The sequence below is a fragment of the Micromys minutus genome, assembly GCF_963924665.1.
Source record: "Micromys minutus genome assembly, chromosome: X".
Classification (NCBI taxonomy): domain Eukaryota; kingdom Metazoa; phylum Chordata; class Mammalia; order Rodentia; family Muridae; genus Micromys; species Micromys minutus.
The window spans coordinates 12,765,100-12,777,497 of record NC_137970.1 but is presented as its reverse complement, the minus strand read 5'-3'; the positions used below and the strand labels follow the sequence as shown (position 1 = coordinate 12,777,497).

The window sequence follows — 12,398 nt, the reverse complement described above, 5'->3', positions numbered from 1 at the left end:
CTTTTTTAAAATCAACAATGTTTTAATCTTTTCAGAACAGGAAAATAAGGATCGTCTTAAATAATCAGATTTGTTTTTATAAACACATTTTCACAAAACTTGACAATCAACAATATTTTTGTACAAAATAGTAATTTGTCCCTTTGCATAGGAGCCTGATTTAGCTGTCTCCTGAGAGATTCTGCCAGGGCCTGAGAAATAAAGAGTTAAATGCTCCCAACCGACCATTAGACTGAACACAAGGTCCCCAGTGGAGGAGCTAGAGAAAGGACTAAAGAAGCTGAAAGGGTTTGCAATCCCATAGGAAGAACAACTATATCAACCAACCAAATCCTCCAGAACTTCCAGAGTTGTAGCAGAGGAGGATGGCCTTATCAGGCATCAAGGAGAGGAGAAGCCCTGTCTCTGTAAATGCTCAGTGCCCCAGTGTAGGGGAATTCCAGAGTGGGGGAATGGGAGGGAGTGTCTGGGTGGGTGGAAGAAGACTCTCACAGAAGCAAGGATAGGGAGGATGGGATAGGGGATTCCAGAGGGAAAACCTGGAAAGGGGATAACATTTGAAATGTAAGTAAAGAAGATATTCAATAAAAAGGAGATGTTTCACCTTAGACCATGGCCAAGTTCATTTGTAACTTCACGGAGAAGGCACCATCAACGGTGGCCGCTGCCGTGACTTACTCAAAGTCTCTATTGGCCACATTTTAGCACTACGCCAAGGTTGAGCTGGTTCCCCCAACCCCGAGTGAAATCCCCACAGCCATTTCAAGTGTGAAAAACATAAAATGGGGTGCTAAAACTGGTAGCTTCAGACACCTTACAGTTAAGGAAGCTATGATGAATGATGGTTACTGAGGTGTGGGTGTTGTTTTATATTGGAGAGACCATAGGTAAATGTGGCATTGTTGGCTATGATGTTTGAAGACCAATCTTTAACGACCAATTTAAGTTCTTATTTGTATGTTCTTGGACCATGTGTAACAGACTGCGATCTGAATAAAGTCCTAGCTGTGGGGATAAAAGAAAGAAAGAAAAAAAAAAAACCAGTAAACACGTTCTATGGGACTGTGGAGAATCAGCTACAGTTTCTTGCACTGTTGGTAAGAGTTGTAAAGTGTTCTGATGTCTACAGAAAGCAATTATAATGTAGCAATGAAAACTCCAAATGTAAGCACCCCTTGAACCAGTGGTCTCACCTTATAACTCTTATAGAAAAAACTGAAAATACATGCAAGGAGACATGTACAAGATATTCACTGCAGTTTTATCTAGTAAAAGAAAAAGGTGGGGTAGCCTAAGTATAGTAATAGATTACTGGTTAAATTAACTGGTATATCAATACAATGGTATAAGATAAGGTCATGAGTTTGTGTACAAAATGTAAAACACAAATCCCAATTTTATAACATACAACATTACCTGAAGAAGAAAAAGGCTAACGATAAGAAAATATTAGATTTTTTTCACTGAAAAAGCACACTGGAAACTAATAAATAAAATTACTGGTAGAAACAGAAATATGTTGTTTTTATGTGTACATCATATAAATATGAATGTTTAAATTATGTGCTTAAGCCTAAAAGAAAGCGTAAAACTTGCAATGAAAGAGCAAGTCATTCTGAAAAGAGAGAATGCCTTGAAAACAGAAAACAAAAGATTTAGCTATTTGAAACTAAAACCTCAGTGGCTAGGTTGAGTACAGTTGATAATAAACCTGAAAAAATTCACTTATCATCCAGCAAAGAGTAAAGAAAATAGGTGAATGTGGTGGAAATCAAGAAATGTAGAAGTAAAATGCACTCCAAGCTACATCTAATCAGTCTCAAAAGAAAATAATAAAGGAAATGGGGCAAAATAATATTTGAAGAAGTGATGACTTTTTTCATAATTGAAGTAAGATGTTCATTAGCTCCAAAAATCCTAAAGAAGAATCAATTTTCATAAAGAGAAGCAAAATGAGAATACAAAAACCCTTGTAATATAACTAGAGGAAAAGAGCAAAAGAGATTGAAAGCAGACTTCTCAGCATCAATGATATCAGAAGACAACGGAGTGCCTTTATCAACTGTCAACTGTAATTCTACTCTCAGCCAGATTCTCATTCAATATTGAAGCAAAATAAATGCTCTTTGGGGTAATTAGGGAGTATGAGTATTGAGTACTTATAGATATTTGCTGAAAAAATCTAAAGGATATGCTTGAAAAAAGAAGAGTAAATTCAGAATGCAAAAACCAGAAGTGATATGAGTTACTGTGTTGCTCAGTGTGGAGATACAATCTGAAAAGTGATCCACTCTGAGAACAATGAAAAATATCATAAGTAATAGAATGTTAAATACAATGAATAAGTACTAAGCAAAAACACAGGAGGTCAGAGGACTGCCAAAGTTTTCAAGAAAAGAGGAGAGACCCTAGCTTCCATTATCAAATACATAAACAGTTTTTAAGGATATTTACCAAAAAAAAGGAGGGGAAGCAGGGGGAAGGATCAATTAAAGAGAAGCCAAGAAAAGGTATGATACAAAGAAAATGCATAGTTAGATCTTAAAAATGAGAATATTAATAGCACGTGGTAATAGGGTAATATATGGGATTTAAATCCAAATATTATACAATAATTTTTCACTTTATATTTTAAATCCAGAAATCTTAAATGTAGTGGCACAGAGGTTTTGAAAATAAGATGAACAAGAATTATGTGCCAGAGAACAGCAAAAAAGAAATTAGATACAGCAGGATTTATGTCAAATTAAACATACTTCGAGGCCAAAAAAGGCATTATGTGAAATTAAGTAATTAAACCCAGTCACAATAAGAGAAAATAACAAGTAGAAATAATGGTCACCAACTGATGATAATAAAACAATAGATCTTCAAAACGTGTAAAGCAAAACCATAACATTGCACAGAAAAACTAAAAACTAAAAAAAAACAAAGGTGACATGCTGTCAACTTTTAACACCTCTTACCCATACACATATAGGTCAAGGAGGATAAGTTTGATAAGGCTATTGTGATTCAGATACAATAAGCTTTAATGTGGGCATAGGTATGCACTCACGCACATGAGATCTTGGTTTCACTGAAAGACTGTACATATGAGGGTAGTACAATCAATGATGTGTGTGTGTGTGTGTGTGCGTGCGTGTGTATGAGTGTACACATACAATGAGATTCTACTGTGTAGCAACATCGTAGTCATGTTAGTTTATGAATGATGTTTGCACAATGCTGAAACCAGCCAACAAACGTCTCTCAAAACATGCCTTTATTGATAAGCGTCACATGACTATAATCTAGTCCATGAATAGAAACAAATGGATATTTTTTCTCAAGAACAGCTCAGAATAAGTACAAAAATTGACCATGTATTCAATATATAAAACATCTCTAAAATGAGGAATAATATCTTACTACTAAGCCAAATAACCGCAGAAATGATGACATTGATTTCTGTCACCTATCACTGGGATGAATGTTTGCTAGTGTTTGTGTTCCCATGTCACATAGGGATATCTGCGAGGACAAAGAAAAAAGTGATGGTTTTTATAAAGATAATATATATTCGGTGTTAGAAAAGGTTAATTTGCCTATTCACTGAAGTCACCAACACCTACAACTCCATTGTGAATGTATTACTGTTTTCATTGTTGTTGAGCTGCCTATTGGAAAAGGGCTTAATTGCCAAGAATATTTATTTTACAAATGTAGGAATAAAATATTCCAGTTTGACATCTCTGTGAGATTTTGGTGGCAAAGATGAAATGTAGGGTAGTTGATAAAATAAGATTTTGTGAAACTGTCTTCACTCTTTACAACTTATCTAAGCATTCTTATTAGCCTCATTGTCTTATAAGAAAATAGTCAAAATAGAAACTCGTTGCTTTGTTAAACATTCCTGTGATCTTCTTCCTGTGAACTTGACAGCACAAGACAACCTTTGTTGCTAAATGATGTCAAACCAATAGGAAGTTGAATCTAACCTCTTCATCACAGACTGAGGTTCTCCACTGATTTTGTAGAGTTTTCTTTCATTGTTCTTGTTGTTTCTTTAAAAGACAAAAATCAGTCTCAAAGTCTATCCTTTTCAAGATTATGCTTGCAGCCTTGCATATATGATGAATTTAAGAATTAGGCCTCGTTCTAAATGACATGCAGCTGTTCCTTTTCCTAAATAATATTCTTACTAGACACCATGGCTTAGGATGAAATATCTGCAGGGTTAAAAACATAAATGTAATGCTTACAGTGCCAAATGACACAAGATGTTAGAATTTGTAAACCTACTACATTATGCTGGATTGAATTATTATGATGATTTAAGATCCATAATTGAACATGCAATCTTACGTAGACAACTTGGCCAATCTTATATTTATATATTTCAGTTTACTTATTAAGCCTTCTAGATACATGGATAAATATGTAGATAGGAAAACAGGCAGATATACAGATAAACAAGTAGCTATACAGGCAGAGGCCAAAAAAATGAATCAAAATTGTTCTAACAAGGATTGTTGGATTCAAATAGATTATTTGAGTTAATACAATGATAGTGCATTGCAGGATGTCAAGGTGGCTTCTGAATCATCAAAAAAAAAAAAAATAAGATGTGATCAGTGGCCTTCAACATCAATTACATTTTTATTTTATTCACAGTCTTGGGAAAATATTAGCTCTTGCATAGTATGAAATGGGAAGAAGAAAGAGAAGAGTGCACATTTCCTGATTAGCTTTCTCTGACCCAGTGTCATCGAAGTCTCATCACATCCTCTGGATAAGCTAGTGCAGTAGCTACAGTTATCCCCACTTGCTAGATAGGAGCCTGATTCAACACTACTCACTGAGTCCCAGGACCTATTGGCTAGCACTATGTGAGCACTTGGTTCTAGGTGTCTTTTGTGTTCTACCAAAACACATCATGTTGCGATATGTTCTACAACTATATACTTTGAACTAATTATTTAATGCACAGAAAAATGAATTTCTCAAAAGCATTAGGACCCTCATCTTTATTCAAAAAAAAGAAATCCATTTATGTTTTCATAATTTACCACTCATAAGTAGCATTGCTCTTCACTATTATAATGTGTGCATAGCCAGTCCTACCACATTCATATAAGAAAACATCATAAGAAAACACACTCTATGCTCTAATGTATACCGACTAAATTTTACAACTTCACTTACTCATTTGCTCTTGTCTCTCATAAGCACTGATGAAATATCTACTTTGTGCCTCCGTCATTAGAGATTAGAAAAGATAGCAAGCAACTGAAGTTAAAATGTGTAGAGTTGTCAGGGTAGGTTCAGTGAGTACAGGCATCAGTCATCAAGGCCAATAATCTGACTTTGATCCCCAGGACCAACATGGTGGAAAGAGAGAACTCATCCAAGTTGTCCTGACCTCCATACATATACTATAATGCTAGTACATGCATCCCCCCCCCCACTGTCCCACACACATACAAAAAAATATCCTCATCACAGGAAAATCTGGTAGTCTATCTGGAGAAAAGCAAAATATAAATTAAAAAATACATTATGGGAGAGGATATGGAGAAAAAGAGAGAGTAATTGAGAGTAAATATCCACAGAGTGTATATGAAATTGTTATAATAAAACTCATCTTTTGCACAGTAAATACACACACAAACACATACACAGATACACACAGACAGACAGACACACAGACACACACGCGCGCACACACACGCACACACACACACACACACACACACACACACACACACACAGGAGCCATCATACCGAAAAACAAAAAGACAAAACATCTGGTTCATTCCAAAACAATGATTTTAAAATGATATGTAAACAAATAAGAAACAGCATGTGATGAACTTCAAAAATCAAAGAAAAGCAAACATGCCAATTAAGTGGCATTAGTGAGACAAGGCACAATTGAAGACTGGAACTGCTAACATTTTCAGGAGACTGAATTAGCTCAGGAAGCAAGATAGCTTGGCTTTTGAAAACAGAAGAAAGAAACTAGATGGAGCACTTTTTGATGCTCCAGACTAATTCTGGCTTCTCTTTTCTGATCCTTAACTAAATACCCTCACCTCTTCTTTAAAGCTTATGAGGCTAGCAGTATGGTTGGCATCATTTAAACATGACTTGTACATAAGCGATTTCACAGATCTCAAATAACCAGAAGGTGGATGGCAGGTGACCGTTGATTGAATAAACGTTTACTGGGGCATCATGAACTCTGAGTCTAAATTTTTTCATGTGTGCTCTGCTCCTACAACTTTGCTCTAAGAAAATAAACAATACCATATTTGCGGAGTGGCAATTACATATCACTGATTAATTTAATTTACAATATAGGTAGGGTTTTCTTTAACAAAAAGGCATGCCTGTTGTTAATTATGGTTTAGGCAGTCTAGGTGAATTGTTCGAAATTACTGATTATTTTAATGTTTAGCAGTTAAATGAGACTGTACATGTCCTGACACTTAGATTTCCAATACATCTTTCTACTTTATATTTCAGCCTGTTGGATAATATGTATCTGGGTACCGTTTTTTACAGAGAGAAGTGTGACAACCTGATATATCTTTCTTCATTGTTGACATATTTCAAAATAGTACTTTCTACCTTAGAATGCATAGTATTGGAAATGGGCAATTAAAAATATCATGAGTTTTAAAAGGAAGAATTTTGTTTCATACATAGTTAAAGGTTAACGATTCCATAGTAATTACACCAAATCCAAAAAAAAAAAAATAGTTTATGTTTGGAGCAAGATCACGATGGCAACGCATTTTTATAATATTTTCAAATCCCCACCTAACTAACACCTGGGCTAGCAATGGAATAATGTGTAACTCCTTTGAAATGTGGGTGGTGGGTCAACTCTCATCTGCAGGAGCACTGCGTGGGTTTAGCTGTTATACAGACTTCACGGAGGGAGAGTAAAAGATACCCAATCATCCTACAAAACTGAGGACCCAGAACTTGCCAGTAAATACTAATTTCCAAAAAAAAAAAAAAAAAAGAGAGAGAGAGAGAGAGAGTATGCCATCTTTAATGAGAAACAACTTCAGAGTTTCCTACCTGCAGGTAGTCCAGAAAGGGTCATGAGGACCCTCTAAGAGGCCGGAAGAAGGTTCCAACACATAAAAATTGATTAAGCACAAAAAAGCCAAAAATCTCCTTCAAATTAACATCTCCCATTCAGAAGAACTGAGAACCACAAAGTTATTTTGAAAGTGAAATACAGGGAGACGGGGAGGAGCAGAGGAAGAGAGAGAAGTAGAGATAGATGGAAAGGGAGGAAGAGAGACCGAGAGACAGGATGTTTACATGTTGGACAGAGATTTCTGAAGGACACTAACATCAGAAATGTGCAAGTAGCTGCATGGAGAGAACAGGGCTTGTGGTGATTTGAATATGCCTCGCACATGGGGAATGGCACTATTAGGCGGTGTGGCCTTGTTGGAGTAGATGTGGCCTTGTTAGAGGAAGTGTGTCACTGTGTAAGTTAGTTTTGAACACTCCTAGTGCTCAGGCTCCACCCATTGTGGAAGAGACCCGCCTCCTGGTTACCTTCGGGAGACAGTCTCTATCTAGTCTTTCCTGGTTGCCTGTGGATCAAGATGTAGAACTCTTGGCTTCTTATCTAGCACCATGCCTGCCTGGATGCTGCCATGCTTCCTGCAATGATGATAATGAACTAAACCTCTGATACTATAACTCAGCTCAAATTAACTGTTTTCCTTTGTAAGAGTTGCCTTGGTCATGGTGTCTCTTCAGAGCAATGAAACCCTAACTGAGATGGGGCTGTTATTGTTTGTTCTTGTTTTGTATTATTAATAATTTCTGTTACTTGCAATATGATGCAGAATCGTTACTCTTCCGTGCACCCTTTCTTAATTCCCTTCCACTGATGAACAAGTCCTTCTCAAATTCAAGACACTTTGTCTTGTTTGGTGTGCCAAAAGGTTTATGTAGGACTGTCTCACTGAGTACAGGTTTGGACCTCTCCATTAGAGGTCAGTGAGATCACTAATGAAGACTATTAGAATCTGTTAGTAGCCAATAGATCAACAATATGTGGTAGGGCCTCATGAGATCTTTCCCATCTGTAGCTGACTGTTAGGAGTATTCAACATGTGTGGGGCCAGTGCCAGTATGCACAGTTGTTGATACTTCATGCTTACCATTCCCATGTCATTTTTAAAAGAAGGCATTTTGTCAGACACGGGTGGCTCATGACTTTAATCCCAGCACTCAGGAGGCACAGACAAGTGGGTCTCTGAGTTTGAGGCGAGCCTGGTCTATGTAATAATCTCTATGACAGACAGGGCGACACAGAGAAACCCTGTCTTGCAAAAGTATAAAACAAAACACAGCAAAACAAAACAAACACTCAAACGCATTTCAAATTTCTTCTGCATACTGCAATGTTCTTGGAGCTTTAAAAGGTTGGTATAAATGTCTTGTTTAGGGCTGAGCCTTCAACCATCCTTTATTTTCAGTATCTTGCACATCTATGGATTTCTGCCTTCTCCTCCATTCACTTCAAGAAGAGGCTTCTCTAAAAGACCAAGAGTGAGTTGGCTTTGTCTATGGTATAAGCACACATATTTAGAAAGCAGTTTGATGTTATATCAGTTCAGCTAAGCAGCAGTATTAGCTCTTCTTTTTTTCCTCAGAAGGCCAGGGTTTTAAATATTCCTTAGTGGGACTAGTTACATAAGTTACTGAGCACAGTACAAAATGAAAATCCAGAGCTCCTTGTTCAAAACTCTATTAAAATTTTCATGACTGCATCAACAGAGCATGAAATGCAAAACAGGGAGGACCCCACACAATTGCAAGCCCTATGCCCATGAGGCCAAACCTACTTCCCAGTCAAAGCAGAAAGGAGAGTTCAAACAGAGAAGCAGGGAAAGAGCTATGTTAATCAATTTGGACTGAATTATATATAGGTGAACTATACGCTCTCTATTATGTACTAGGTACCAGGTGCTAGGTAATATCTACTACATACTGTAATCCAGGAAGCCTATAAACCAGAGGCACATGTTGCTCTGAATTTTAAAGGCCAAGAAGTCTAAGATCAAGGTGTTATCACAGTTGTGTTCTAAGGAGAAACTCCTTCTATGTCTCAGATTGCCAACTCTTAACCTAGTCTTCTATGGTGAAAAGGTTTGTATTGGTGGGTTTCCTATACAGGGACACCAATACCACTCACTTCATATAGGCCCTTCTTTTTCCTACCAGAGCACTACATTGAGAATTTCAAGACATAAACTGAAAGAGGGCAGGTCACAAACACTCTGTCCACAACAGCCCCTCTCACTTGCTTGCTCCCTATCCAAAAGTCCTTTTCCTAAAAGTAGAAGAAGATATGTCTCTTTTAAATATGAACAATGAAATGTTCATGATCCAAAACCTTACAGATACATCTGTGAAAAGAGGAAATGAATCAAACAGCGTATCCACAGATAACAAAGGCACCACAGAAAACTAAGACAAATGAAATCTATTATGTAACACTGCAAAATGAGGTTAAAAAGAAACCAAGAAAACCATACAGTTATAAAGAGTACCTCAGACCAGTAATGGCAGAGTTCTCAAGTGCTGTGGCTAATGAGGAAGTGTGAATAGTGCTTTCAGAGCTCAGAAAAGAATTAGAAAATACAGGGGAGAAAGTTCCAGAAACAAAGACTCAAACACAATAGCACACAGACCCCCACGTCAAAGCATGGTGAGGGAAATAAAGGGTGTGGGAACAAAATGAAGCCGACAGAAAGAAATACTTCTGTACAAAAGCAAATTTCAGAATCTCACTTGACAACAAAACCCACGCTGTTTATTTCTCTGCTTTATTTGTTGAAGTTTGATTAATCTTATCCAAAGAGGTTACAGTTAATTAATTTTTTTTAAATCAAGTTTCAAGTAGATAGTCCTGAAACCAATTTTGTATCCATATTCTTCCCAATTCATTTGATAATTTGAAAACATTAACAAAAACATTTTTAATCTGTTTTTCAAAGGGAACATCTGTGCGTTATTGTTCATGACAGTGGCTTTGTTATAGTAAATGAAACATCTGGAACGACTTGATTACTTGTTGACAGAAACTCCAATGCAAAACATAGGTGAATGATAATTTATTCTCACTGGGCATAAATGAACAAGCTCAGCCAGTGGGGTCAACCTAAGCTAATGGGGGGGGGCAGTATTCGATCTTCATTTTCCTGAACTGTTCCTTGTGAAGATCCTATGTCTATAGCCAATGCTGCATCTTATCCAACTTTAAATTACAAGAAGAAAGATATTCTAGTTTGTGGGGTTTGTCTACCCAAGCTTGTGCTTAGCACCAACGAGAAAAACAAACACCACCAATAATCTAGATCACTTGATTCCATGTTACTAGCAGTTTTCATTTTGTTCTTTGAATGTTGAGATCTGGTTCACATGATTATTGGCATTACAGTGACTCTGTGTCCTCAAAGTTTGGTCTTTTCAGTTTTGATCATCGCGATCCAAAATATTACATGGAAAATTACACTTTGGGAGAGAGAATAGATGCTGCTTTTATCACCATATATTATAATAGTCTATCATGATATTCTTTTAATATGATACATTATAATTCTTCTATGTTATTACTAATTATTCATTGTTCACTGTGCCAAATTATAAAATAAATTTTATCATAGACCTGTATGAATACAAAAATTCATACATGTAAGGTTTGATATAATTTACAGTTTCAGGCATCCACTGAGACTAAAAATACAATTCTTATGGTTAGAGGAGATGTTATTAGAAAGTATTCTTATTTTCCAAAATAAACATTTTTGACACTATAAAGATACATGGATGAACAAGTAACTTCCATGACCTTGTTGGCCATTCAAACTTTACTACGGCTTAATTAATGTAATTTCATGTAAAGTTGCCTTCTAGAGGATTCATGCAATAAACATTTTGAAGTTTTGGTTTTTTTAAAAATCACAGGGATGTTATGAGAATATGTTTTCATTGTAATCCCAGGTGTGGGATATGGGGTTGGTTCAGATTGCCCACAGCAGCTGCTCTAATAGGGCCGTGATTTTGCCATCTAAAGATACTTTCTGTGACTGTGTAATGTTGGGAAATCTGGTGACTTTTCAGAGGGTATATAAATGCTTGGGCTCCTGAGAGGTGGGATGGGTTGGTGGTTGGTGGTCGGTTGCTGTTGGTTACCTTAGGTTACAATTTGTTAAGGAGAAAAGACAGCTACAGATTCATTGTAAAAGTTAAATCTAAGTGTGATAGATACTGTTAGAGGGACAAAGCCTATTTCCTCTTTCACAGTAGGTGGAATAGATCAGTCCTAGACAACTGAAATATCAACTTTCTTCCCCTCCTACAGTCAGAGCATGCACATCTGACTCAACCTTGGACAATGTGATCTGACAAATGAGAATTTTGAGAAAGTTTCTTTGTTAAAAGTTTCCTGGATAGAGAAGGCTCCTTTCTTCTGCTGGACATCTGTTGTATTTACATTCCATGCCTAGAATTCTGGGAACAATTTTGCAGTCATGGTGGGACAAACCCAGTTACCTAATACTCTACAGGGCAGAGTAAAAGGCTTGAGAGAGCCAAATTCCCTCATGCTAGCGTGGAGCCACTGAACCAACCCTGAAACCACTGATCTCAAGATTCGTGCTGTATCCTTAATGTTGGAGCTATTATAGTTAGGAGTTTAGCTAAATGCATACAACACCCACTGAAATTAGTACAGCAAGTGAGTACTCTCATTTTCAAATATTTCAATAGAACCAAAACTCAGTTTACTGATATTGTGCTCCACAAAATGTGTGATAAGCTGTCACTTGGGGAAAGTTCGTTGCGAAATTCTATCTCTATATTAGCCATTGCTCATCCTCTGATCTCCTTCCACATCCATAAAATTGGGGTAGTTTCTGGTTTTCAACTCATTAAGTATTTATGATTATTATAAACCTAACTGATCTTCAGTCCCCATATTAAAAACATTACAGGGTATTTTTTGATATTTACTTATTTGTTTATTTGTTGTGTGCCTGAGTGTATGTATGGATACTATATACATACAGAAGTCCAGTGACATCAGAAGGCATTGGATTCTCTATAGCTGGAGTTTTAGACTCTTGTAAGTCATCAAATGGGTGCTGAGAATGGAAATTGGGTTTTCTGCAAGAAAGGGTGCTCTAAACTGCTAAGCCTTCTCTCCTGCACCCAAGATTTCTTAAATGAATTTTTTTTACATGAACTCTGCTATACTGTAATGCACAGGCATGCTAACAGAGTAAAGGTCTAAGTGATGGGAAATTCACTGGCAAAGCCCTTGAAAACCTACATAATGTCCTGTTGCCATACCAGTAATAATTATTAGACAC

The 12,398-nt window shown here is 36.7% G+C and overlaps 1 pseudogene across 1 annotated transcript; it reads left to right on the top strand.

Moving 5' to 3' along the window:
* Window positions 1–612: 612 nt before the first annotated feature.
* On the top strand, window positions 613–919 carry LOC308414814 (ATP synthase subunit g, mitochondrial-like; annotated as a pseudogene). Its single transcript has one exon. The product of its transcript is annotated as an ATP synthase subunit g, mitochondrial-like (transcript).
* The last annotated feature ends 11,479 nt before the right edge of the window (window positions 920–12,398 follow it).